The sequence below is a fragment of the Mustela nivalis genome (genome assembly GCF_964662115.1).
Source record: "Mustela nivalis genome assembly, chromosome: 15".
NCBI classification, from domain to species: domain Eukaryota; kingdom Metazoa; phylum Chordata; class Mammalia; order Carnivora; family Mustelidae; genus Mustela; species Mustela nivalis.
In genome coordinates, this window is record NC_139034.1 from 51,865,335 (window position 1) to 51,892,705 (window position 27,371).

Here is a 27,371-nt window from a genome sequence, read left to right on the forward strand (position 1 = left end):
CTGCAGAAGTTTTATACACAAGAAATTAAATCTGAAAATCTATGTATCTTTTTCATTAATTGCTACAGTATATATGTAAATGTAATATATTTTGTTAATTTCTGTAGAAGAATTAGTCAATTTCTATAACATAAAAAGGAGCAGTCCTCCACAAAAGGATCATATCCATCATTTAGTCATCTGGTTAAAAAAAAGAAAAATAAAAGAAAAAAAGTAGACAGACAAGCTGAAAGTAAATGGAAAGTGTTTAGTTTTTTCTTCCTTACATTACACCAGTCAGTGTCTGCTAGTTATCTGGAGTCTAACATATCAGAACTTAAAGCTCTGTGGGAGACCCTCCATTTCAGGGGTTAATTGTGATTTTATGTTTATTGCAATTGAGCTCTTGATGGGCAATCACCCCATGAGTTTATATTAACCAACAACAGGTTCTGTGCATTTGCATTGATTTCCTAAGGCCGCCTTAAAAAGTTCCACAGACTGGGTGGCTTACAACAGCAGAAATATATTGTCTCACTATTCTGGAGTCCAGAAGTGTGAAATCAAGATGTTGGCAGGGTTGATGCCTTCTTAGGATCTCAGAGGTAGAATCTGTTCTATCACCTCTTTCTTAGCCTCTGGTAATTGCTGACAATCCTTGGTGCACTTTAGCTTGTAGCCAATTAATTCTAGTCCTTCCTCTGTTGTCACATGGTATCATCCCTCTTTACAGAGGTCTCTTTTCTCATAAGGACACCAGGATATTGGATTAAGTTCCACCCTAATCCAGGATGACCTCATCGTATCATGATTATATCTACAGAAGACCCTGATTTCAAATAAGATCACATTCATATGTACTGGAGCATGTAACTTCAAAGTATTTGGGGGAAAACAATTCAATACACATTCATCTGCTCTCTGGCTCTCTGGAATCCATGACTTTGCCACATGCAAAATATATTTACCCCATCCCAGTTTCCCCGAAGTCTTAACCCATTCCAGAGTCTACTGTAAGTCCAAAGCCTCACATAAATATAATCAACTCAAAAAGACCCAAATCTCATCTTCAGAATCATCTATATCACGTGTGGGTGAGACTCTGAATATGTTCCATCCAGGACAAATTCCTTTGTATCTGTGGACCTGCAAGACTTAGAAAACAAGTTATCCTGCTTTTCAAAAAATACCTTGGCTTTTATTTAAAAAATACTGCAGACATACATTGGTCATTCCCCCATCATAAGAGAGGAATTTAAAGGGAAAAGGAGGGTACAGGTCAAAAGCAAGTTGAAATCCAGCAGGGTAAATTCCACTAGATCTGAAGCCGGCACTCTTCTGAGAATAAGCTCTATGGCTCAGTGTTCTGTCCTCTGGGCTGAGTGGGCAGAAGACCCATCCTTTTAGCCTTTCGCAGTGAGCTTGTCTCCCAGGCTTATGGCAACAGTAGCGACCCCGCTGGCCTCTGAGCCACCCTCCAAGTCATTCTCCCCTTTTCTTGAAGGACACAGCCCATGTTCACAAGCTGAGTCGTTCTATTGGACAGTTTTGAACTTTGAACAGAAGTCTGTTAGTTTTCCTTAGTTTTGTCCTACTTCTTTCCCTTTCAGTCCAATCTAGCAATATTTCTGCCAAGACAGTTGATTCGGTCCTTGAATCACATACTTAATCTCTCCTACACACTGATGTTCTCTCCAGAGAAAGCATTAGTTCTTTTTTCCTTTCCTTTCTTTATTTTTTCTTTTTACTCCGCCCCTATTTGGATAGGCTGAGAATTTTCCAAATCATCAAGTCCTGGTTCCTTACTGTTTATGCCTCAAATTACCTATTTTCTCTCTCATATTGCTATAAGCAGTAAAGGAAAACCAGGCAACAACTTCAGCTCCATGTTTACAAACAACCTCACTAACAATCCATACATGTTGCTTACTGGCTTTGCTTTTCACCCAACAGTAGGACACAACTCAGCAAAGTCTTGCGCCAGTTTATAACAAGGATCAAGTGTACCTGGATGGCTCGGTCAGTTAAGCATCTGTCTTCAGCTCAGGTCATGATCCTAGGCTCCCTGCTCGGCCCGGTCTATTTGTCCCTCTCCATCTACCCTGCACCTGGTTGTGCTTGCTCTTACTCTTTCCCTCTCTCAAACAGATAAATAAAAATTTTATAACAAGATCACCCTCTTCCAGTTTTCAGTAACACATTATTATTTTCATGTGAGACCTCACCAAAAGCACCTTTGACATTCTTATTTCTATCAAGATTCAATTCATGATAATATATTACTTTCTAAAAAGATGGAAATTTTGCCATTTATTCACTTGCTTCTGAGCTCTCACCAGAACTGCATTTAACATCATCTATCTACCAACCATCACTTCAGAGCAATCTAGAGTTATTCTATTATGTTCCTCAAAGTTATTCCAGCCTTTACCCATTACATGATACCAAAGCGACCTCCAGAGTTTTCAGTATTTTTTGCAGCAACAGCCCATTTTTATTGATACCAAAATCTGTATTTGTTTCCTGCTGTAACCAATGACCACGAACTGGGTGGCTTAAAACTACAGATGTTTATTCATTCATAATTCTTGATCCAGAAATCTGGAATCAAGGTATTAAGTAGAGTTGATTTTTATTCCCTTGGGGCCTCAGAGGGAGAATCAGTCTCATGTCTTTCAGATGGTTGATGGAGTCCTTAGCATGATTTGGCTTATGGCAGCATGACTCCAATCTCTGTCTCTGCCATCACATGAAATTGTCTCTTCTTGTCTGTGTCTCTCCTCTTAAGAATACCAGTCATACTGGATTAGGGACCATACTAATTCAGTATGATCTTGTTGTGACTTAACTATCTCTGTAAAGAAGCTATTTCCAAATAAGATCATATTCACAGGTACTAGGGGTTAGGACTCAATATATGTTTTTGGGGACACAATTCAAACCATACAGGATCTTATATTGTAGTGAAAATCCACATGTTTTTGTTGTTTGCTTCTAAGAGACAGCATTTGGAGCAACTATCCAAATGTAGGTATTTCTATGGCTTAATCCTCCTGTCTCAAGGTCTCACCAAAGCTTCCTCCAATCAACTCTCCTAACACAATTCAAAGCTTTATGTCTGCTTTTTATTTCTTATTCTAGATTAATCCCTATCAGGTCTAAATTCTACATAAAAAAAAAATAGTGAGATAGTGGAAAATCAAACTCTTACTGTTCAGCTATATATTGCAGAATTTAAGTTTAAAGCATGTTCAATACCAAATAATTAAAATTTGTGACTCATGCAATTTGCATTTTACCAAGAGATGCATCAAAAATTCTCCCAGTTGACCCAGACTTCCACCTGGTGGATTCACCTAGTTAAAATTAAAAAAAAAAAAAAAAAAAGAGAGAGAGAGAGAGTTCTAAAATTTCATGTAAATGCAACCTAAGATATCATTAAAAAATATATAAAAAGAAAATATGGCACAACTATTCAGGTCACAAAACACTTTCAGTGTTTTAAGATTAAGATTAGGAAAGAAAGTATTTTAAAGAATGTAAAATGGCTTACCCAAAGAGTCTGTCTCTTAAAACAGCATCACTGTTTTCTATTTTTGAAGCAAGAGAGGAAGTCTATGTTGTCCATCTGCCAGGCAACTTTTCTTATTATTTGTGCACATGTATGTGTAATATGTGTGGGGCTGGTCCGAAGGTAGTGAGTTATCTCAATTGATTGTTCACAGTCAGTTACAGATGTGTAATATGTGTGGGATTCTGACACCTGTTTTATAGGTGGCTTATCAATCACCCTTTTGTTTTTAATCTAAGTAGAATCTCTTGAATTCTAATCCATTTAAAAATCCTGGGGCACCGGGGTGGCTCAGTGGGTTAAAGCTTCTGCCTTCAGCTCAGGTCTTGATCCCAGGGTCCTAGGATGGAGCCCCACATAAGTCTCTCTGCTCAGCGGGGAGCCTGCTCTTCACCCCCACCTCTCAGCCTCTCTGCCTACTTGTGATCTCCGTCTGTCAAAAAAATAAAATCTTCTAAAAAATTCTGTGCGATACTATCACATGGGGATATCTTTAGATATTTAATATATAAAATAACATAATCTCTACTTAAAGTTTGGTGAGAGTAAGTTATCTAAATTGTGTATATAGATTTATTTCTGTTGAAATTTTTAAACTATAAATGAACCATAGCTTACTGTGCTTTCTTTTGATGTCTGATTCAAAATAAGGGTACTTATTTCTATTCAGATTTCAATACTGATATTTCAAGGTGTAGTTATTAAAACAAAACATTTAATTTACATAGTAACATATTTTATAACAATATATATTCCATTCTCAGAAAAAAATAAAGGGTTGAATGGTCATAGATTTCTAAGAGTATCATGGCTATGTTATTTAGTGCTTACTAAGTGTCTGAAACTGAGATAAATAATTTATATGTATTAACATATTTAATCCATAGAGAAACACTGTGTGGTTGGTTGGTACTATTAATCTCTGACTTCACAAATTTAAAAAAGAAAGAAAGAAAAAAAAAAGCCACAGGACATTATGTAACTCACCCAAAGTTACAAGCTAACAAATGCCAGAGCTGAGATTTTAATACAGAAGTTCCAGCTTGAGAGTATATATTTTCAGCAACCAACCAACCAAACTATGTTGCTTCCTGCTAAATTACAATATAATTAAAGTTAACATTTATATTTATCTCAAACTTTTGACTAGTTGTCAAACTTTTGACTAGTACTTTGCTACATTCATGGAAGCAAAACAAAATGAAATGGAAAAAATTAAAACATATTTTGCAAGAGGATTTTGACCAATTATCTAATAAGTTGTCAATGGAAGTGTTAGCATCTAAAGCAGCAGTCAGCAAACTGGACCACCGTACCAAATCCTGCCTGCTATCTTTTTTTTTTTTTTTTTTTCCAATTAAGTTGCATTGGAACAGAACCATACTCATGTTTTTATAGATTATCTGTGGCTGTTTTTTGCTTCAAGGCAGGGTTGAGTGGTTATGACAGATGATATTGTCCTTCAAAGTCCTAAATATTTACTATCTGGCCTTTACAGAGGAAGTTTGCCAACCCCAGATTTAAAACCCCAGATGAAACTCTGAGGTACAATTTCAGAGTTCAGTTGAAACAATTTTATTTCTTTCTTGGTATTCTAGGTCTTGTCAAATAAATGGAGAAAAGTGACCACCTTGATGCAGAAAAGCTGGTAAGTCAGCCAGAACCATATCTCTGTAATGTCACTTAATGTAACTTCCTTGACTCTTCCAAGAAAGAAAAGAGAGAGAGAGAGATTGGGAGAAATTCAAAATACAATGAAACTGCATATCAGAGTGGACTGAATTATGATGTCAGCTGTATAATAGGGTTTAAAATGGGAAACAACAAACACACATGGAAATGTCATATCGTGGAAATTGAAGTTAGCATTTTACTTTTTGTAGTAAGGAATGTTAAATATAAAATACTTCACGTTATCGAGGGGCATCTGGGTGGCTCAGTCAGACTAACTTCCACTCGGGTCATGATCTCAGGGTTTGGGGGTCAGGCTCTGCGCTCACATGGAGTCTGCTTGTCCCTCTCCCCTCTCCCCACTCATGCTCTCTAACTCTCAAATAAATAAATAAAAATTTTTTAAAAATATTTCACGTTATTGAAACCTGACACTATCATATGTTGAACGAGGTAGCAAAATGAGAAGGTCTTCTATTGCCAGGTGATTACTGGAAAATATACTACAAAATAGTAATAACAATTTAAGATAGGTTGTGTAGTGATCATCAGTAAGGTAAGGAGAAGTTCTGAGGTTATACCCCTTGATTACAAAAACCTAAAAGGAATTCTTTTCAGAAGCAGACTGTTATAGTCATCCTCTAAGATACCCACAGTGAGAACTGCTTCTTGATTTTCACATGCTTGTATTGTCTGTCCTCTCCCTTCACACTGTGCCAGGGTGTGTCTGAGGGTCAACAGAATACAATCGAAGGGATGGTATGTCACACAGAAAGAAACTGAGGTACCTCTCTCAGTTTGAATTCCCAGAAGTCTGTGCAGTAAAGGGAGTATCTGTCTGAGAATCTTTCCTCCACCAGAAACTGAGCTCTAAAGCACTATGATATCAACTTAAATCCATTAGATTTTACAATGCTGAATAAAAGAAAGAATGACTTCAATCATTTATTTAACTAAAACTTAACATCACAATTGTTAAAATCTTTTGCCTTGATCATTGCAACTCCATAGATTTTTAATTTCACAACTTACATATCTGTGAAACTACAGCAAAATGAATTCTAAAAATGAATAAATCAATTTTCTTGTCTTCTTTTAATAGAGTCTATTAACTATAAATTGTTGGATTACTTTTTTGCTAAACTTGAGGGCATGATTCTAAAAATTAGTGTTAGTGTGCATCTGTTCTTGGGCAACTCAGAATAAATGTAGGGAAATGAAGTCCTAACACATTGGTAATATTCAGAGACCAGTTCACACAATTTACCATTTCCCTCATAATCACGTTGCCATCATAATTGGACTTCAAGTTTGACTTGCTACAGTAATGGTTATATAAAAGATGTTCCCTTATTCCTTTGGAAAAGTAGAGACAAATTTATTAACTGAAAAATGTCAACAACAAAAAAATGGTTGATATATGAACATTGGAAGAATGGGAATGTAAAATCATTCTGAAGAAATCCCAGCTAAGGAATGATAGTCATAACACAAACATTGGAACAGAGTGATAATCTTCAGCAAATAATTTACATAAGCTCTGATAATATTTGTAAGTTGCTTCAGTATTTAAAGTGTGTAGTGAATCAGTTTAAAAAAAAAGAATCTAATTTTGCATGAAGCAGAATCACAGAATAACTGAATGGAAATGTATATCTTGATAGCTTGGGTTTATAAGAATGCATGTATTAAAGTAAAATATTCATACAGATTTATGATGAAAGAAATTACCATTATTACAGAACTAAATCTAGCTTAGAGTAAAGACATCTCTTTATTATAATGTCATACTTTGGCACAAAGGTCATGTCATAAATTAAAGCTGAAATTAGTCCAGCAGGGTCACATTATTTTTTCTCAGCATGAAATTTTAATAATATTACTTCAGCTGACCTTATTGTACTATTGTTTCTAGATATCTTTTTAATATTCCTCTTTTGCATTATCACCTTCTATTCAACATATACTTTTTTCCTCTAAAAAATATATTTTAGCCCCAGCTGCACCTTATTCAGCTTGCCATCTGTTGAACATTTGGATTCAGCTGTAAGTACTGGCATATCTGCTCTGCAGGGATATTTTGCCAAATGACCATTCTTTCTCTATACAGTCATTCTTAACACCGCTGTCATGTGCATATGATCTAACTTTTGAGAAAACAAATTCACTATACTCAGAAAACGATGATTTCTACTAATAACTTGTAACAGTTAAAAATATTAAGTCTTCCCATGCATAAAGTTTGTGTTGCCACTAATATAATTGTGGTGTTTTACTATTGTAACTGTAATCAGAAATTCAAGATTAGTAAAAATTCCCTAAAGCATCAGTTTTTCCTCAAGACATTTGTTTTAGTAATTTTTAAAATAAACGAGTACAGTTCTATGATTATTCTTCTCTATCTATCCAATATACTTGTTTAATCATGCGAATCCACGATTGCTAATAATAAAAGTTTTGTGTGACTTGGAAAGATTTTGGTATATATGCCATGTTTCTTTAATCATATGTATTTCTGCATATAATGAGCTTACTAAATTCTATTTAACAACCTCTAATTGTACAATAGAATATATGAGGTTTGGTTTTTAGATTTGAATAGCCTCCAGACACAGCGGCTGCTTCTGGATCTTGTTCTTTGCCCCTCCTGGACTGCACTAGGAACTATCACCGTGATGGTCAGAGAGAGAAAGCTTTCGACTAGAGGTGAGTTTCATCAACTTTAGAAACCAAAGAAATTCCTATAAAGACGGGCTTTATATAAAATTTGTAGTAATAATTTATTTTATTTTTAAGTAAAAACATATCCCTTACAGGACAATAGCCTATTTGTTACATAGAGATTATAAATATTGAGTGTTCTTTTTTTTTTCTTTTCATTTTCCTAATTGCACTCCATCCTCTAAGAGAAAACTTGAATACAGCACAATGGGTACTGAGACATTCTGAATGGATAATCTACCCTGTAAAGTCCATTTTCACTCTTTTCCCAGAAAAATAAAATTCCTTATGATACTTGTGAGTAACATTTATTGCTCTTTTGAAATCCAGTGGCAATTAATAGTTGTGTTAAACAGGAAATCAGCTGGGCAAAATGAGTCTTTATCTGCTGAAAGGGTCAATTAAAAAGTTAGGGAATTGATGGACGTAGCTATCAAATGCTGACAACACATAATTTAAAAGCTGGAAGTTTAAAGTGGATTTCTGAAATCTGTGAAATTGAGATCATTAGGGCCAAAGAAAATTGGAATGAATTGCAAGGGAGAAATATTTTAAAGATGGCACTGAACACCTGTGAATCTGCGACCAATTGGTAAACATATTAAAGAATATTGAACTCACATCTATAAAATTGATAAGGGTTTGAGAGATGAAATGTGCTTTTGTCAAGGTCAGAAATTCTGCCAACTGTATATGCTTACATACGTTTTTACATATCAAAGATTGACTTATGGACAAGAAAGTAGACATATTTATCCCACTTTTCTTTACAGGGGAAATTAAAATATAAACACAACACACAGAAGTAAAATTTATGAGCAGATGGTCTACTAGGCAGGATTTTTTTTTTCCTTCTCTTTTCACCATGCTATATTATAGCCCATCCAAATGGACTTTTATTTAAACATTGGAAAAATATAAATATTTTGTTTTCCAGCTAAAACAATTTGTTTATGCAAAAACACAACACTTAAAAAGTCCCCAAGATGAAATCAGAGAGAGAGAGACAAACCATGAGACTCTTAATCTCAGGAAATCTCAGGAAATCTCAGTTTTGAGGATTGCTGGAGGGGAGGAGAGTGGGAGGGGTGGGGTGCTGGGTGAGGGACACTGGGGAGGGTATGTGTTATGCTGAGAAAATAAAATAAAATAAATTTTAAGAAATCATAACATATATTCATTTGGGGTTTATTTTATTAAGTGAAATGGGTCAAGAATAATCAAAATATCTCTGAGTTTATCTTTGGAAGCAACTTTTAACTTGGAAGAACAGAATGAAAACATGGTACATAATTGCTGAGAAAAAAATACAGAAGTTTCATTTATGATTTAATAGTGAAAAATAAGGATTCATTTTTAATAAATTGGTTTATGATTGCTGATAAAGAAGTTTTGTGATTACAATGTTTCAAATATTAACCACATGACTAATATCAAATGAAACTTTTAGATATTCAACCACTTGGTTGTAGAAGATAAAACTATTTTGTGTATACACTTTTCAAAAACAATATCATGTCAGCTACTATTTCTAGGAACCAAGAACACCAAATATATTTTAGAAAAATATTAAAGTTTTTAATAATTAAGTTAAAATCTTAAGTAACTAATCGGGCTTTTACTCTTTTATAGGAGTTTATCTTTGCATAAATCTCAAAACTATTTATACAAAAATAACAAAGAGTATAACTCCTCATTACTTAAAAGAGAGAAAATGAATAAATCATGCCTTTAATGTTTAAAAATAAGAATATGAAAACAGAATACCATTAGTAAAAAGCAACCCATGAATTTTCATGCAATCTATGTATTTTACAGAGTAAAATATGTATGCAGGTTTGAAAACTAATAATTGTACAGTATGTTAGAAATTGACCCATAGGTAAGCATATATTTCAATATATTTACATATATATGTTCATATATATATGAAATTGATATTAGCATCATTATTTTATGGAAATTTGCCTTAATATATATATATAATTTATATATTTATATATTTATTAGATGTGTGTATATGTATATGCACTTGCATATCTACATTCATATACACAAATGTAGATCCTGTTTGCGTGAGGGAAATTACTTTAAATTAGATATAATCAGTGCAAGCTAGTAAATAATAGTGAATAGCAAAATGATCTTAGGAAAGGAAACAAAACAATTTGTAGCATTTGCCAGTTATCAAGCCAATCACCACTGATGATCTCAAACTACCAGTGTGATGTCAACAGACTCACAAGATTTATGAAATTTTTCTCTTTTTTTAAAAAGATTGTATTTATTTAGTTGACAGAAAGACACAGCAAGAGAAGGAATAAAACAGGGGGAGTGGGAGTGGGAGAAACAGGCTTCCTGCCCGATGCAGTGCTCTGTCCCAGGACCCCAGGACCATCACCTGAGCCCATGGCAGATGCCCAATGACTGAGCCACCCAGGTTCCCCAGGATTTGTGAACTTGAAATAGTCAGTTTTTGCAAAGCAGTAAGGGCCAGTTCCAAGACACCACCCTATGTAGTGTACAGTAAGAATGAATAAAGGACTTTAGCTATTGATCATCAACTTTTTTTTAATTAATTTATTTATTTGATAGACAGAGAGAGATCACAAGTAGGCAGAAGGTAGGCAGAGACAGAGGGGGAAGCAGGCTCCCTGCCGAGCAGAAAGCCCTATGTGGGGCTCGATCCCAGGACCCTGAGACCATGACCCGAGCTGAAGGCAGAGGCTTAAACCACTGAGCCACCCAGGTGCCCCGCTCATCAACTTTTTAAAAAATATTCATAATTAGGGGCGCCTGGGTGGCTCAGTGGTTTGGGCTGCTGCCTTTGGCTTGGGTCATGATCTCAGGGTCCTGGGATCGAGCCCCGCATCGGGCTCCCTGCTCCGCAGGAAGCCTGCTTCCCTCTCTCTCTCTCTCTGCCTGCCTCTCTGCCTACTTGTGATCTCCGTCTTTCAAATAAATAAATAAAATCTTTAAAAAAAAAAAATTCATAATTAATATTCGCACATACAAATAATAGTACCAAGCAAAACAAACATTTTCGTACAGCACAAAATGTCAATAGTTATCACAATATAAAAGTCTTGTTTTGATGTCATGTTGCTTTGTTACTATGTGTTCCTCTTCTAAAATTGCCAATTTTCCATGTTTTCTCATCTATTTTGTTTTCATTTCCACTTTCTCCTGTATTTTATTCTGTTTCCCCATTTTATGTATTTGTTTTAAAGATTTATTTACTTATTTTAGACAGAGAGAGAGATAGCATAATCAGGAGGAGGGACAGTGCAAGCGGATGACAAGGAGACTCCCCACTGAATGTGGAGCCTGATGTAGGGCTCAATCTCAGGACTCTGAGAACATAACCTGAGCTGAAATCAAGAGTTGGACACTCAACCGACTGAGCCGTCTGGATGTTCCCTGTTTCTCCATTTTAAAAATAAAACAACTTGGAAGAAAAAGAATCTGATAATTCAACTACACTAAAATTAAAACAAAAACAAAAACAACAACAACAACAAAACTTAATTTTAAAAATGTTTCTCTTAGTGGCCTCATGGAAACCAATTCCGAAAACACTGAAATTAGTTTTATATGGTATAAAATCAGTATATTTTTATTTTTCAAAATTTCCATATTAATTGTTAGAACTTTAGCCAAATCAGGTTTTTAGCATGTATTTTTTCTTATAGCTGACCCATTCTACAGTTTGTCCATCATAAAATTTAGCATAAATATCTTATATCTTTTATTTTGAAATTTCTCATTCATTTTCTAATTACTATGCTCCAAAATGGCCATGATTTCTGGACCCTCTGTTAATAAATAAAACTGAAAACTATGTCCTTAGACAATCATATATGATGCTTCATGTTCATTAATATTTACCACCTTACATTTAGATAGCAGAAGACAGAAGATAAATAAAATGTTAGTTAAATTATTTACTGCATTTTCTTTGTTTTCTTCAGTCCTTCAATGTATTTGATTCCTGCAATAAGGGTGAAATTCTTCTTTCCGTATCTTAACAGTAATTACTCTGTCTCTTGATTATTCACAAAATGGTTTTTGTCACAGAATTCTGCTTATACAGACAGTCCCTGACTTATAGTGGTTTGGCTTAATATTTTTTGACTTTATGATGGTGCAAAAGCCATGCACATTCAATAGAAACAGAACTCCGAGTTTTGAATTGTGATCTTTTCCTAGGCAAGCCATAGGCAATAGGATACACTCAGGTGATGCTGGGCAGCGGCCGTCAGCTCCTGCTCCCCAACAGTCACAAGGGTGAACCACCATACACTTAAAACTGCTCTGTACCCATACAACTTTCCTATTTTTCCCTCTCAATATAGTCTTCAATAAATTACATGAGATATTAAACATTTTATTATAAAATAGGGTTTCTGTTAGATGATTTTGCCCAACTAACCATAGGCTAGAGTAAATATTCTGAGCACATTTAAGGGGGGCCAGGCTAAATTATGGTGTTCAGTAAGTCATAATGTATTAAATACATTTAACTTATGATATTTTCAGTTTGCAAAGAGGTTTTTTGGGATGTGACCTCATTGTAAGTGGAGGAAGATCTGCATATTTTAATGAAAATAACCTAAAAAAATAGTTACACACAATATGGCATCATGAAGCACATACAAAAATGAATATTCACATTCACACATGGTGTCAAGTTTATATATAAACTATTCTCAGGTAAGCTTCTTAAATAAGCTCCGCCGTTGTGTTTTTCATGATACAACTGTGTTTCATACACTAGCTTGGCAAAATCTGAACACTCAAAAGTTAAAAAAGAAAATGACTCAACTATAGAGAACAAGCTGGTAGTTACCAGAGGGGAGGTGAGTGGGTGAGGTATTAAATAGGTGATGGGGGGTTAAGGAGTGCACTTCTGATGAGCACTGGATGTTGTACAGAAGTGCTGAATCACTATATTGTACACCTGAAGTTGATATTACACTGTATGTTAACTAACTGGAATTTGAGTAAGACCTTAAAAAAATTTTAAAAACATTTATAATTTTAACATAATTGATATATAAATGAAGAAACTCAATTCAGAAGAATTAAGTAACTTTTCCAAAGTCACACAAAGAGAAATGACTCATATTCTAATAACCTTGATGAATTAGACTTGTCAATATTCTACTATACATGAGGAATTTTGCATAGTTATGGTATTACAAAGATTAAGAGCATGCTGTTTGCTTTCTGGATCTAAGATTTAGGTAAAGCAGACTTGTAATTTTAATACATTTAAATTGGGTAAGTACTATCATTGAGAGTTGTACAAGATAATTTTTAAAATTAAAAAAAAATTTAATATTTTATTTATTTATTTGACAGAGAGAGTGAGAGACATCACAAGTAGGCAGGGAGGCAGGCAGAGAGAGAGGGGGAAGCAGCCTCCCTGCTGAGCAGAGAGCCCAATGCAGGGCTCAATCCCAGGACCCTGAGACCATGACCTGAGTTGAGGTAGAGTCCTAACCCACTGAGCCACCCAGGTGTCCCGTGTACAAGGTACTTTTTTAGGACATGAGAGAAATTATATCTTCATAAAAGTAAGGTTTAAAATGAAAAAAAAAAAGAAAAACTTAGGGAAGGATATGCGATTTATCTATGTATTTTATCTATGTTTAATAATGTGTACATAGGTTATTTTTTAAAGGCAAAAATATATATTATTAAATGAAATGAAAATACAACATATTAAATTTGTATAGCCATGCTAAAGCAGTGCTGAGATAAAAATATATACTAACACTGTTTACCATAGAAAAGAGGAAAATTTTTAGATCAATAATTTAAGCTCTCTTCTCAAGAAATTAGAAAAACAACTGCAAAATAAATCCAAATACAGCAAAAAGTAGCAAATAATGACAAGAACGAAAAAAAAAATCACATTTAAATTGAAAATAAGAAAAGACAGGCAAAAATTAATGAAACGTACTTGTTTCCTCAAAAACAAAATCAACAAAAAATTGAAAAACATCTAACAAGACTGACAATAAAGAAGTGTATGTGTATGGATATCAGTGTACACATGTATACCTGTGTGTGTGTGTGTGTGTGTGTGTGTGTATACATATGAAATTTCCATGTTGAATTCCACTGGCATCTTTTTTTAAATTATGTTATGTTAGTCATCATACAGTACATCATTAGTTTTTGATGTAGTGCTCCATGTAATATGTGCCCTCCTTAATACCCATGTAATATGTAATAAGCACCCAGTGCTTCATGTAATATGGGCCCTCCTTAATACCCATCACCAGCTAACCCATCCCCCCTCCCCTTAAGAATACTTCCCAGTCCATAATCTCTTATGGTTCATCTCCCCCTTCAATTTCCCCCCTTCGTTTTCCCCTTCCTTCTCCTAATGTCCTCCATGATATTCCTTATGTTTCACAAATAAGTGAAGCCATATGATAATCGACTTTCTCTGCTTATTTCACTTAGCATAATCTCCTCCAGTACCATCCATGTTGATGCAAAAATTGAGTATTCATCCTTTCTGATCACTGAGTAATATTCCATTGGGTATATGGACCACATCTTCTTTATCCATTTGTCTGTTGAAGGGCATTGTGGTTCTTTCCACAGTTTGGTTATTGTGGATATTGCTGCTATGAACATCAGGGTGCACGTCGCCCTTCTTTTCACTACATCTGTATATTTGGGGTAAATACCTAGTAGTGCAATTTGTGGGTCATAAGGTTTTTTGAGGAACCTCCACCCTGTTTTCCAAAGTGGCTGTACTGATTTGCATTATCACCACAGTGTAAGAGGGTTCCCCTTTCTCTACAACCTCTCCAACCTTTGTTGTTTCTGGCCTTGTCAATTTTTGCCCTTCAAATTGGTGTAAGGTGGTATATCAATGTGATTTTGATTTGAAATTCCCTCATGGCTAAAGATGATAAACATCTTTTCATGTGTCTGTAAGCCACTAGCATCATTTTGATTGCTACTGTTCTCATGAAAACATTCAGCATGGTCATTTCACAATGAACACACAATCATTAGCTAACGTTTCACTAAATCTTCTTGAACTCCTTAAGAAATCCAGCATTTTATAATTGTATATATCAAAGCAGGAATAAGGTATTCACATAATATAAATGTGTGATACACATTTACTGATGTTGATTATGAACTATTGCCAATTACTTAATCAAAATTCCTATTTTATGATACACTTACATTTCTGAAATGCAATACTCTAAATATTACCCTAATATGAAATTAAAACAAATGAAATTTTATTTTTCTTTGATTATTGTATATCTGGTTATAATAGGACCTATTATTTTAAGCTCAGTGTTCACCAAACTGTTCTATAGATATAAACGATCTCATGAAATTGTCAGAAACTCTAATGGATTCAGAATATACTGTGAGGATCTGTGTTGTTTATGTTTTTTAAATTTATAATTGGGAACTTATTTTATTATTTATTTTTTATAGAATTTATTTATTATAGAATGTTAAAAGCAGAAAATATATATTAATCATCAGTGTGGAAAAACCAAAACAGTAGTTCAACTAGTACTTGCTGACAGACCTATATGTCTATAGGAAAGTGGTCAATAGCAAAATGTCTTCACTTTTTAATCTTAGTGAGAACTACATATAATTCTCTATGAATACCCAAAATATCCCATTTAAAATTAAAACTAAGGTAATATATCTCTGTTAGGACTGATTATTTCTTATCACAAAGATTCCTCCAACTCTAGGAATCTTTTTGTTGTATTGGTCCGACATTGTTTTCTGGAAACACTATAGCACATACCCTTCCCAATGTCTATAACCCAGCCATCCTATCCCTACCCTTCTACCCCCAGCAACCCTCAGTTTGTTTCATGAGATTTAGAGTCTTTTATGGCTTGTCTCCCTCCTGGTACCATCTTATTTCATTTTTCCTTCCCTACCCTCCTCAACCCCCTGCCCTGCCTCTCAAATTACAAACACACACACACACACACACACACACACACACACATGCCATGCAGCCATCAAAAGAAATGAAATCTTGCAATGATGTTCATGGAACTAGAGGGTATTATGCTGAGTGAAATAAGTCAATCAGAGAAAGGTAATTATCATATGATCTCTCTAATATGGAGAATTCTAAATGGCTTATCTTCAGGTAAGCTCTGGACTAAAGGTTTTTCTGTAGGACAAAGGATAGGTACCTACAAAGCTCCTTTACAAAACCAAAAGCCAGGCCTACCACAGGATCAAGATAATCCTCTGGTAATTTATCTGTCATAACAAAATCCAGCATTTCTTTGTGTAAGAAGAGTCAAAACTAATGCATGGTGGTTAATGTTAGAACAGCAATTGCCATTGGCTGAGGAAAGGATAGTCTTTCCCTCAAAAAAGGAAGAAGGGAACTTTCTCTGGTAACAGAACTTTTGTATATTTTGCTCTAAATTTGTGCACATTTGTCCGAGTTTTTCAAACTGTGCATTTAAAAATCTCATCACTTTATATATGTAAAATGAACTTCAGTCAAGTTTTCATTAAATATAAAAAAAATTCAAAGGCAAATTCAAAGTTTCATATCCATTTAGACCAAAAGGATATGAAATTTGCAACTTTACGTATGTGGGTATGTGTGTGTGTGTGTTGAGCTAAAAGTAGGTAAAAGACAGGTTTGTCATATCATACCTATAGGAATCAGCAATATTACCCAAATTAAATTTTAGTAATGATTTCAGTTTCAACCAGTAAGTAGACACAGGTAAAGCAGAGATGTCTGGCACATCTTAGATGGCCTCTTTCTTTCTACTCTGGACACACGTTCCCTGGTAAAGAACAATAAGTGAATGAATTCCATCTCACACACCTCACACCACCTCACCCAGCAGGGAGCATTCATGTCATGAAACATCTCCATCTCTTTAACACAGAGAGTTGAGTACTTACTTGACATTTACTGTGGAGTTAGGCACCACAATCCATAGATTGCAGGTGTATTTACACAAAACAATCATAAACTAATAACATACTACTAAGAGCATCTCAAAGATAAAGACTCTTCCCTGCAAATACTATTTACCTTGAGGTCTAGCTATCCTGCTTCCAATGACATTAGATTGGACCACTTGTATTTTCTTTCCACTGTGTGTGCCTGATCACACAACTGCAGATAAATGAATCATAAACCAGCTACTTCATCTTCTTCCTTCTAGGTTTTTGTACTAAAAGAAGCCATTCAATAATGCACACCACAGTGTATTCCATTTTTAATGGAATTTAGGTTGGAAGCACCTTACTAAGCAATGTTTATTTATCTTTATTCAGTTTTAATAATGGAAAATCCTCCACAGTAGCTAGAAAGAGATTCCTGAACAAACATTGACAAGCAGCAGGTATAGACTTCAGGTAAGTTTACAATGAAGATCTAAAATTGTTGAGATTTCATGTGTAGCCTTTCCTTGGGCCTTAAAATGATACTTAATAACATCTACTCTTATTTCTAAGTAAGTCTTTAAAAGAATATATATATATATATATATACATATATATATATATATGTATATATATATATATATATATATTTAAGATTTTATTTATTTATTTGACAGACAGAGATCACAAGTAGGCAGAGAGGCAGGCAGAGAGAGAGGGGGAAGCAGCCTTCCCACTGGGCAGAGAGCCCGATGCAGGGCTCAATCACAGGACCCTGGGATCATGACCTGAGCTGAAGGCAGAGGCTTTAACCCACTGAGCCATGCAGGTGCCCCCAAAAGAATACATTTTAATATTACAGATTTTAATATGATGGGAAGTTAGAGAATATGTATATGTAATTCTATAAGTATCATCTGAAAAGTGACCAAATTTAATCAGCTGTGCTATTTTCTTCTTATGTTGTATTTAAATTAGCTTCACATTTCTATTATGCTTTATATATATATATATATATATATATATAGTGTTTTATGTTTATATATATATATATATATATAGTGTTTTATGGATAGAAACCTTTGCTTCAGATTATTTTGATAAAATTTTCAATTGCTCGTCCAGCTAAAATCATAGACATGGAAATGGAATGCTACAAAATCCTTTTGATTGCAGCAATGATATTGATAAAATATCTTATTTCACAAAATAAAGAATGCTTAAATTATGCTTCCTAATTATATTTTAAGCTGTTTATTCAACCATGGATTTATTGACCCATATCTACCATTCTTAACTCCAGCTATTCTTTATTCAGTTCTCCAAACATTCTATTTCAGAAATTTTGTAAATGGCATTTCTTTGTATTTATCCTTCAGATCATAACTTCTCCAAGTATAATTTCCTTGGGACTTCAACCGGGTAAGAACATCCACTTTGGCATTTTCCTGGGACCTGTACTTCCTTATTAGCATTTGGTAGTGTTTTAATAATGTCTTTTATTTGTATAATTCACAATATCTAACACAGCTCCTAGTGTGTAAGCTCCTGTGGACGCATTTCATTACTTCACATTTTTATTCTTAGCATCTAACACAGACCTTGTTCACTGAAGTTGTTCAGGAAGCCCATACGTAGAGAGGCAGAGATAGAAACAGAGACAAAGATGAAAGAAAGAGAGAAAGAGAGAGTGAGGGACTGAAGGAGAGGAAGGGAGGGAAGGAAGGAGGAGGAAGTAGGAAGGCAGGCAGGCAGGCAGGCAAGAAGGAAGGAATGTTGCAAACTTAAATGTGTCCATGTTGTTAAGTATCAAAGGACAGGAGAGAATAACTGCCTGCTGTGAGCTTGGGCATTCACTAAAGCTTAACTTCTACATTGGAAGAGAAAAAAAAAATGGATTTCTCCAATATTTTTCATTTCACAAATTCTTGCATGGGGTTAACTAAGATTTAGTGTTATGGGTTGATTGTGCCCTCCCAAAGTTTACATATTGAAGTCTTAACCTCTGATGCCTTAAAATGTAATCATATTTGGAGATAAGGTCTTTCTTTTTGTGTGTGTGTTTGTGGGGGGGTATTTTTAAGAACTGAAACAAAACAGATCAAAAACCACAGATTCTAGAAGAACCATTTGTTCTTGTCAGTCTTATACTTCTCCTCCAGCTTGACCCTGGCCTCTCGTCAGACCTTACATTTAAGAGCTATGTCTCTGAAGACATCCTTGTTGACAACACTTTTTTCCAAAGGGATATCCACACAGTACATTTGTGGGCATGAAGTGATTGTAGTTATAAACTTTCACAAAAGATTTGATCTTTGACCTCTTGGCAAATATCTTCTCATCCACGGCAGCTGTCACTTTGCAGGGATAGCAGTCAGTTCCAGCCACCAGAGCACAGCATGTGTGGACATGTTTGAGGTGCCATCATCAATGTTCTTCACAATGACTGCTTTGTGTCCAGAATAGCATCAGCCCAGGACCAGCACCAAATTCCTGGGTTTCATGAACTTGGCCCATCTTGCAACCAGCCACTCAAACCTAGAGCAGAAAAGAAGAAACACCACTTCCATTCAAGATAAGGTCTTTAAGGGGGCGATTAAGTTAAAATGAAAATTTTTTTTTGTTTTTTTGTTTTTTTAAGATTTTTTATTTATTTATTTGACAGAGAGAGATCACAGGTAGGTAGAGAGGCTGGAGCAGAGAGAGAGAGAGAGAGAGGGAAGCAGGCTCCTTGCTGAGCAGAGAGGCCGATGTGGGACTCAATCCCAGGACCCTGAGATCATGACCTGAGCTGAAGGCAGCGGCTTAACCCACTGAGCCACCCAGGCGCCCAAAATGAGTTTTTTAAGGTGAGTTTTTTAAGACTGATGTGTTCTTTTTTTTTTTTTTAAGACAAAAGAGAAAGAGCGTTTTGTTGTTGTTGTTTTAAGATTTTATTTATATATTTGACAGAGAGAAAGTGCACAAAGCAGGGGGAGCAGGAAGCAGATGGAGAACTAGGATCCTGGCTGAACAAGGAGCCCATGTGGGACTTGATGCAAGGACTCCAGGATCATGACCTGAGTCAAAGGGGGAGGCCCAACTGAGTGAACAATGCAGCATCCATCTGATGTCCTTCTTATAAGGTGCCAGAAACTTGTGTGCACAGAGGACAGATCATGTAAGGACACAGTGAGTACTTGGCCAGTTGCAACACAAGGAGAGAAGCCTCAGAAGAACGATTAGTTTCTTCTGAGGCTTCTTTCCTTGTGTTGCAACTGGCCAAGTTAATTCTGCCAACGTATTGACCTTGGACTTCTAAACTCCAGAATTTTGAGAAATGAATTCCTATTGTTTAAGCCACATAATCTGTGATACTTTGTTATGACAGGCCTAGAAAACAAATACACTTACCCAGTCTACTCAGTACTCAATATGATAGATGTTCTAATTATAATTTTTATATGGGCTACAGAAACAAAAAATTATACTTAAATAAATATTTTAAAGGAATTTCAGATATAGTTATTGAAAAAATATTTTATATTCTTAAAATATTTGTGGTTTTTTTTTTTAATTTGCATGTGGGTGTCATAGAGTGAGTATGTTTTTACATGAGTCTGGGTGTTGAGGAAGGAGAAAAATGACTTTGGCTAAGAAGCATTTAATGCCAAATAAAGTATAATTGTGTATTTGCACCTAAAATATTATGCCTTAAATATTAATAAATCTATCATTTTCAGCATGCAATATGGAATAAATGCCAAAAATCAATCTTCTAATAGGCATAAACAAAGAAAAAATGAAATAAATAATTAATAGTTTGTATGTCTTCCATCTCTAATTCAAAAATCGGTCAGATTGCTTATTATTTCATTAAATTTTCACTTTAGTAAGACATCAAAGCCTTGCACTGTGTCTGTTTTGAAGTATATATGTGTTTTCAACTAAAAAATGAGAATACATCTTGACATCTTAGATGTTCTTGCAAAACTAGTAAATGAAGGGTCATACCACCAGTGTTATTCTAACTAATGGCTTAAAATAATGTGGAAATCATAAGATTATAATTTTAAGTAACAATTCATTTCTAAATTCTCTTTTTACAAAATAAATTCAAAAGAGATAATATCAATTCTTAATTTGATTTGCAAGTCCTATGATAACTTTTAAGACAACATTAAGATAACATATCTATCATGCAAGGTTGTCAGAGGAATATAGCAAAGAAAATCAAATAGCAGTTCAGAGAACTTATTAGACTTTTCTGGGACACAGAAATGTTGAAGAAATCAGATATGCCAGAGGGACACATCACGCTTTAAAATAAATTCTATTTAAGGAAGGCAACCTATATAGCAGTTTTCTGTTCTTTTTCTTTCTTTCCTTTACTATTTTTTAACTAATTTCTCACAAAACCCTAGCATCTCAACATAACACTCGGACAAGATTTATTAGAACAGGATTTAAGTTAGTTGTCTAAACTTCAAAGTTCTATTTTGTAGGATACTAGAGGCTATTCATTAGCATACTGTGAAGCATGTCATAAATAATTTAAACTATAGTTGTCAAGATAAATGAAAAAAATCAATTTATGCTGCACTACCCTTAATTTTTTATTGTGCATGGATTTGCTTGCTTACTAATCTACAAAATCTAGTAAATCACAGTCCCTGTCATTTTAGTGAATTAATCTGGATCATTTCAACTTGACTGATTATGTCGAAGGAATACCATCAAGAATCTTGGACTGTTATGTAAATATTGTTTTTAAAATGAATATAAATACTTCTTTAAATTATGTTCAATAAACTCCAGGAAGTAATAAAGGTAAAATAATCAAATGGATTAGTAAAAGTGATTTTCCATCATTCAGGAAATTTTAGAGCAACAAATTTAGGACAAGAAATGGAAAAAAGAACATAAAATAAACTCAAAATGTATTAACAGGAAAAAAAAAAAGTAAGCCATCTATTTTTACTGTTGAGGATTAGCAAGTAGCAGAGATAATCTGGACTCCAAAACTACAAATTAGATTAAAAAAAAAAAAAAAACAGATTCTAGCTTAGTGCTTTAAGTGGAGAACCAATAAAAAGTTCTAGAATTAATTTTTAGTTATGTAACTTACTCAACAGGTGGCCTTGAGTTAATTGTTTTTAACTTGTATTTTGAAGAAAAGTTGCTCTTACCTTTCATTTCTTGCCATGATCTTTTGTCACAGTGGATTCTTTGATGTTCGCTTTAAATTTGGCATCCATTTTAGGATCAATCTCAGATAATTTGAATCTTACCAGTCTATCAGTTACTGACTGAGAAACTTTTGGTTTTAAGGATCCTCTGCTATGAAATCTTTCCCTAGAAGTGGTAAGTAAGACATTTTCATGACTGCCTTTGGGCAGAACTCTATAGTTGAATACATACATGTTAGTCTATTCTATATGAAAGATAGCACAATCTCAGGAATAAGAGTTTGCTTGGAATCTACAGCGTTTTGTATGAATTCAGTACCCCTATTCAAGATAACAGTAGCCTGTTCCTTGTTTTTTCCTTTATACAGTTACATGAAATAGAATTTTCAGTTCGTGACAATTACCTCGCAGCTAGATACAATTTGAACCACTGACAAAGGACAATTTCCTGTTTTCTAAATATTCCATGGAAGCATAGTCTCAAATTTCATAGAAAGCCAGTTGAAACTAGCTAAAGATGCAATTTGGTGAATAAATATAACACGACAAATACAATACATGATTAGTACAATACCGTTTCATACAAGCTTGGTCGAACATACACATTTAAGCTGTTACTCATTGGGCTAGAGAATCCAGTATAGCAGTAAACACATCAACTTTTTGAAAAATTAGGTTGGCAATATCTGGTTCTGCATGTAAGGAGAGTGGAAGTCCCATCCTAACAAAACGTAAAAAGCTAAACAGGTTGAAAAATAAAAAAAAAATCTTCTTGGACAAGAGAGGTGAGGACTCACAACAAACCCTGCCCCCAGGTTTAGGAAGAAAGACAGACAAATGTCAAGAGTCTGCTTACATCAGCAGAGACTCAGGAGTAGAACCTCCATGGGAAGTAGTGCTGGGAGGTAGGAAAACCTGAATGGAGGTAATTGACAAATCTCTGGAGACTCAGTGTAAACAACTCTGAGAGTTAAAATTCCAGAGAGCCATAGTAATAGGGGAATCCCCCACACTTTGATGAGTTTTGCATCCAGAGGTCCCAGATTCTCACAGTAAATATAGGAGAAAGACCCCTCATGCTTCAGAGGATACAAGGGGTCAGGAACTACCTTTAAATGCACGGGAGTACATTCCTGCCTTCAGGATAAACTAGCTAAGGAGAGCCTTATTTTCTGGGGTAACATAGCCTAAGTAAGCCAGGGAAAGAAAGTATCAACTCTATTCCACTCTAGCCATCCTGTAACACCTAAGTGGGGAGAGGGGATTAAACAAAAACTGAGAAACATTTGTGAAGTTTTCAGAGATTCACTGAAAAGACTGAGACCTAATCATAGATTTATAAAACATCTCCCCTCCCCACATCTCACTGTCACATTACTACAGACCTATTTCCTTATGCTCAGTACCTAAAGTCTACCTATCAAGAAAAAAATTAAAATGCAGACCAAAAGACAAAAAACACAACATGAAGAAATAGAACAAGCATCAGAACCAGAGATGGCCAGGATATTGGAATTATCAAATCAGGAATTTGAAACAACTATGATTAATATACTGAGGGCTATAATGGAAAGAAAAGCAGCATGCAAATGCAGATGGGCAATGTAAGCAAAGAGATGGGAGTCCTGAAAGAATTTTTCTTACATGCTAGAGATAAAACAAAACAACAATACTGTAAACAAAATGAATAATATCTTTGGTGGCTCTGTTAGTAGACTGTTACAGCTGAGGAAAAAACTTCTGAGCTTGAGAGTATATTGATAGAAGCCTCCAAAACTGAAAAGCAGAGAGAGCAAACACTGAAAAAACATAGAATCAGATATCCAAGAAGTGTAGGACCATGCTGAAAGGGAAAACATACATGTAATGGAAATACCAGAAATAGAATAAAGAGAGCAATGAAAGAAATATTTGAATTGAGAATTTCCCCAAATGAATGTCACACCAAACCACAGATCCAGGAAGGTCAGAGAACACCAATCAGGATAAATGCAAAAAACACAAACAACAACAACAAAATAACCCTGCACTTAGGCATATCATTTTCAAACTACAGAAAAGCAAAAATAAAGAAAAAATCCTAGAAGAAGCCAGAAGGGGAAAAATAAAACAAAACAAAACAAAACAACAAGAGCAACAAACTTCACCTATAGAGAAAAAAAGATACGCATTACATCTGAGCTCCCCTTCAAAAACATGCAAGCATATGAACAAGAAGAAAGTGGAGTGAAACAAAGTGCTGACAGAAAAAAAAAAAAAAAAAAAACCACCAACCTAGAATTTTTCTTCATGGGAAATTATCCTTTAAGCGTGAAAGAGAAATACTTTCTCAAAAAATAAAAATTGAGGTAATTTGTTGTCCAGTAGACCTGCCTTGCAAGAAATATTAGAAGAAGTTCTTAAGGGAGAAGGAAAATGATTCATGAGAAACTAAGATCTATTTAAAGAAAGCATGAGCAAAGAAGGAATAAGTGATGATAAAACAAAAACTTTTATTTTTCTTGCTCTTACTTGATCTATCAGATAACAGCTTGTTCAGAATAATGATAGCAATAATGTATTCACTTAAGTATGCTTATGGATAAGTAAAATGAATGACAGCAATTATACAAACGACAGAAGTGGGAGTTAGATACAGCTGGGAACAGATGTTTCTGACTGTAAGGAAGCATGGGAACCACATTTCAAACAGTGGAGAGAAATGCCAGGGAACATGCATGCATTCTATGACTGCTGCCCCATAGTAATCTAGAGCTTCATTATATACATTTAATGAAGAGTCTGTGGTCTGGACTCCACCTTGAGATGGGTGGCTGCCATGACAGTTCCAACAAGGACCCTCCTGACAGGTAAGAAGAGCGCCTTAGGCGACTAGACTGTGATCCAAGTGAAGGAGCTGCCCTAGCTATGACCTATGACCCATTCAAACATAAAAAGAAAAGATGACTAACCTCAATTGTAACTGCTATCTGGGCCCATCATGAGAGTGTACTTCATACTTTATAAACTTTCTGATAAACTCTTGCTTGCTTGAGAGTTTGGCTCTGAATTCTTTCTAGGTCAAACTCAAGAACAGAGGTCAGTGCAGAGACAGGAAGGGATCTGCCACTAACACAAAATATGGAAGGGAGGAATTAGGATTGCTTTGTTATGAACTACTCACACTGCTTGTAAAGTGGCATAGTGCTATTTGAAAGAAAATTTGGATTAATAGTTAGCATACATTGAAAATTTTTTCTTGGTAAATTTTTTCCTTCAGTTTGAATACTGAGCTATTGTTGTATCCTTCAGTTTACTGACATTTTGTTCAGTCATCTTCTGTCTGTGACTAAGCCAATTCAGTGTATAGTGTATCTTAGTTGTCAAATTCTTTCATTTTTCAGTTTGATTATTTCCCGTTGGTCCTTTTTCACATTTTCTTTTCTTCTTCTTTTTTTTTTTCTGATAATATTTCCATTTTTCAATAACTAGGAACATTTTTGTTTCTATGTCATTCAGCATGGTTGTAATAATTTAGAATTCTTAAGTGCTAATTCACAATAAGGATCATCTCAGAGTCAGCCTCATTGATTCTCCTTTTTCCCTCAGAATACAGAAATTCTTGTTTCTTTTGGTCAAGTAATTTTCATTGTATCTTGGGCATTATCAAGGTTATAAGATATGCTGGAATCTTTTATGTTCTTTTCAGGAAACTTGATTTATTTTTTAGTAACTCTTTTTTTTAAAGATTGATGTATTTATTTAAGAGAGAGAGAGCACGCACAAGGGGAGGGGCAGAGGGAGAGGGAGAGATTGAATCCTCAAGCAGACTCCCTGCTGAGCACGGAGCCTGACATCGGGCTCAATCTCACTTGCCATCATGACCTGAGTCAAAATCAACAGTTGGGCACTTAACCAACAGAGCCATTGAGGCTCACCAAGCTGATTTTGTTTTTTAAAGAACAATTGACTACTTTGGACACAAACAACAAAATCTCTCTCTTGAGCTTCAATTCAAGTCTGGTGAGTTTGTCCCATACTGGAGTGATTCAGGTATAAATCAACAATTTTTGCAGAATAATACATGATAATTTGATATCCCCCCACCCCCGCTCTCTGCTTTCTAGGGTTCCCTCCTCATTCTCCAACAACTACAGGGTAGCCCGGAATCTCTTGTTCGGTTCTTGAATGCAGAGCAAGAGCAAATTCTCTCTAGATTTCTAATGACCATAGGCCATACCGTTAGGTCTTGGCCTTCTGGTGGAAAACCTGTAAAAAGTAGAAACTCATGTTTGCTTATTACATTCTTCCAGCTTGATACTATTCAAAACTGTCTACTGTTATTTACTCTCTAGTAACTTGGCATTTGTTTACTATACTTACTTGACAGTTTATAATTGCTGAGGCAATTCTACCTCTGAAACTAATAATCTAGTATATGTTGACTAAATTGAATTTAAATAAAAAATTTTAAAAAATAATCTCAGAGCACCTGGGTGGCTCATTGGGTTAGAGCCTGTGCCTTCAGCTCAGGTCATGATCTCTGGGTCCTGGGATCAAGTCCCACATCGGGCTCTCTGCTTGGCAGGGAGCCTGCCTCATCCCCCACCCCCCACCCCACCTGCCTCTCTGCCTACTTGTGATCTCTGTCAAATTAAAAAAAAAAGAAAATCTTTAAAAAAATAATCTTCCCTTTGCACACCTACCTCTATAATCTCTATAATTTCTTCTTAGGTAAACTTTCCTGTGACTCAAGTGGAGTTACAGAAAGCTATGTGATATTTGCACTTCTTGGAAAACTTTGAATCCCATAAATAACTGATATTGTGTATTTTATCTGTTGGCTGTATGTTGAAGTTAAGCTGGCTCATACAGAGTTAGTAAATGAGATCAGTCTTGAATATATGAAATTTGAATTAATACTTCCCTCTCTATATCAAGTAATTATAATATTTTTGGTAAATGTGAATTAGCAAATGATCTCCTAAATATAATTTTCCTTAATTAAATCCATAAAGGAAAAACATTTTGAGAGATAATATATTTTTTAAAATGTGTTCTTTAAACAAAGCTTTGCACTGGACTCTCAATTCTAGGACTAAGAAAAGAAAATATCTATGAATTAGTAAACTATTTCATTATTTAAAAAGGTAAAATTCGTGCATAGATTATACATCATCTTCTGACATGACAGAATGTCTAAAATTTGGAAAACGGACGGAAGTCTAAAGAAGAGAGCACTGTAACCTGGATTTGAAATATAATTTCTCTAGTGTATCTCTGTATATTCTTCCACTAATATTTCAGTTTTAATAGTTAAAACATCTATCATTTCTGAATCATGATGT

General features: G+C 34.8%; 1 pseudogene across 1 annotated transcript; it reads right to left on the reverse strand.

The window, feature by feature from the left end:
- Positions 1-18,993: 18,993 nt before the first annotated feature.
- On the reverse strand, positions 18,994-19,380 carry LOC309848831 (large ribosomal subunit protein eL27 pseudogene; annotated as a pseudogene). The gene has a single exon. The product of its transcript is annotated as a large ribosomal subunit protein eL27 pseudogene (transcript).
- Between the last annotated feature and the right edge of the window lie 7,991 nt (positions 19,381-27,371).